The sequence below is a fragment of the Triticum aestivum genome, chromosome 7B, assembly GCF_018294505.1.
Source record: "Triticum aestivum cultivar Chinese Spring chromosome 7B, IWGSC CS RefSeq v2.1, whole genome shotgun sequence".
Taxonomy (NCBI): Eukaryota; Viridiplantae; Streptophyta; class Magnoliopsida; order Poales; family Poaceae; genus Triticum; species Triticum aestivum.
Genome location: NC_057813.1, coordinates 43,962,464 through 43,965,416, shown reverse-complemented (window position 1 = coordinate 43,965,416; position 2,953 = coordinate 43,962,464).

Here is a 2,953-nt window from a genome sequence, read left to right as displayed (position 1 = left end):
TATTGACCCATTTGCACCGAAACAAAGGGACCTTCAAATCACCTCCATAGTTAAGTTCCCATATGTCCTCTATGTAACCATAATATGTTTCCTTTCCCTGTTGGTTGTTGCATCAAAGCGGACACCACTGTTTTGGTTGGTGCTCTTCTTATCTTGGGCGATCGTGTAAAATGTATTCCCATTTATCTGGTACCCTTTGAAAGTCATTATATTCGAAGATGGTAACTGGGACAACGAGTACATGTCATTTTGAATATCGCCATCATTCAGGGCACGTTTCTGCAACCAACCGGCGAAAGTCCTCGTTTGTTTGCGTGTAATCCAGTCGTCAGACTTCTCCGGGTGTTTGGAGTGTAGAAAATTCTTGTGTTCCTCCATATACGGAGCCACCAAGGCGGAATTCTGTAGAACTGTGTAGTGTGCTTCAGTGAGAGAATGCCCGTCCATACATATTATTTGATGCCCTCCTAGCGTGCCTTTTCCTTCCAGTCTGCCCTTATGCCGCGATTCAGGAACACCAATCGACTTAAGGTCAGGAATAAAGTTAAAAAAAACTCAATGACCTCCTCATTTTCATGGCCCTTCGAAATGCTTCCTTCTGGCCTAGCACGGTTATGAACATATTTCTTCAAGACTCCCATGAACCTCTCAAAGGGGAACATATTATGTAGAAATACAGGACCCAAAACGTCAATCTCTTTGTAAAGGTGAACTAGGACGTGCGTCATGATGTTGAAGAAGGATGATGGGAACACCAACTCCAAACTAACAAGACATTGCACCAAATCATTCTGTAACCTTGGTATGATTTCTGGAATGATTACCTTCTGTGAGATTGCATTGAGGAATGCACATAGCTTCACAATGGCTAATCGAAGGTTTTCCGGTAGAAGCCCCCTCAATGCAACCGGAAGGAGTTGCATCATAATCACGTGGCAGTCATGAGACTTAAGGTTCTGAAACTTTTTCTCCTCCATATTTATTATTCCCTTTATATTCGACGAGAAGCCAGACGGTACCTTCATGCTGAGCAGGCATTCGAAGAAGATTTCCTTCTCTTCTTTGGTAAGAGCGTAGCTGGCCTGACCCTGATGTATGCTGTCTTTTCCGTGCATACGTTGCTGGTCCTCCCGTGCCTCTGGTGTATCTTTTGTCTTCCCATACACGCCCAAAAAGCCAAGCAGGGTCAGCAAAGATTCTTCGTCGCGTGCATCACGTCGATTGCGGAGCGGACCTCTAGGTCTTTCCAATATGGCAGGTCCCAAAATATAGATTTCTTCTTCCACATGGGTGCGCGTCCGTCAGCGTCCTTCGGAACAGGTTGTCCGCCAGGACCCTTTCCAAAGATTACCTTCAAATCCTTGACCATATCATGTACATCAACACCAGTACGGTGGCGAGGCTTCGTCCGGTGATCCGCCTCACCTTTGAAATGCTTGTCTTTCTTTCTACGGGATGCCTTGTCGGAAGAAATCGACGATGTCCCAGCTACACATTCTTCCTACAACTATCGAAATATATACTGTCGGTATCATCCAAACAGTGCATGCATCCGCGGTATCCCTTGTTTGTCTGTCCTGAAAGGTTACTGAGAGCAGGCCAATCATTGATGGTCACGAACAGCAACGCCTTTAGGTCAAATTCTTCCTGTCCGTGCTCATCCCACGCACGTACACCTGTTCCGTTCCACAGTTGTAATAGTTCTTCAACTAATGACCTTAGGTAGACATCAATGTCGTTGCCGGGTTGCTTAGGGCCTTGGATGAGCATCGGCATCATAATGAACTTCCGCTTCATGCACAACCAAGGAGGAAGGTTATACAAACATAGAGTCACAGACCACGTGCTATGGTTGCTCTGCTCCCCAAAAGGATTAATGCCATCTGCGCCTAGACCAAACCATACGTTCCTTGGGTCACCTGCAAACTCCTCCCAATACTTTCTCTCGATTTTTCTCCACTGCGAACCGTCAGCGGGTACTCTCAACTTTCCGTCTTTCTTACGGTCTTCTACGTGCCACCGCATCGCCTTCGCATGCTTTTTGTTTTGGAACAAATGTTTCAACCGTGGTATTATAGGAGCATACCACATCACCTTGGCAGGAATCTTCTTCCTGGGGCGCTCGCCCTCGACATCACCAGGGTCATCGCGACTGATCTTATAACGCAATGCACCGCATACCGGGCAAGCGTTCAAATCCTCGTACTCACCGCGGTAGAGGATGCAGTCATTAGGGCATGCATGTATCTTCTACACCTCTAACCCTAGAGGGCAGACAACCTTCTTTGCTTCATACATACTCTCGGGCAATTCGTTGTCCTTTGGAAACATATTCTTTATCATTACCAGCAACTTTTCAAATCCCTTGTCAGATACACCATTCTCTGCCTTCCATTGCAGCAATTCAAGTGTGGCGCCCAACTTTTTTTTGTCAGCTTCGCAATTCGGGTACAACAATTTCTTGTGATCCTCTAACATGCGCTGCAACTTCGTCCTCTCCAGATCACTTGCGCAGTTTCTCTTTGCATCGGCAATGGCCCGACCTAGATCATCAGCGGGCTCATCTGATGCCTCTTCTTCAGCTTCTTCCCGTATTGCCGACTCAGCTTCTTCCCCCATTGTTGTATCATCGTATTAAGGGAACCCATGGCCAGGATAGCCGTCGTCGTCCTCTTCTTCTTCATTGTCTTCCATCATAACCCCTATTTCTCCGTGCTTGGTCCAAACATTATAGTGGGGCATGAAACTAGACTTAAATAGGTGGACGTGAATGGTTTTTGACGTAGAGTAACTATGACCATTCTTACAGCTAGCACATGGACAAGGCATAAAACCATCCGCCCGCTTGTTTGCCTCAGCGGTCCGCAGAAAAGTATGCACGCCATTAATGAACTCGGGAGAGCATCGGTCATCATACATCCATTGTTGGCTCATCTTCATTACACAACACCGA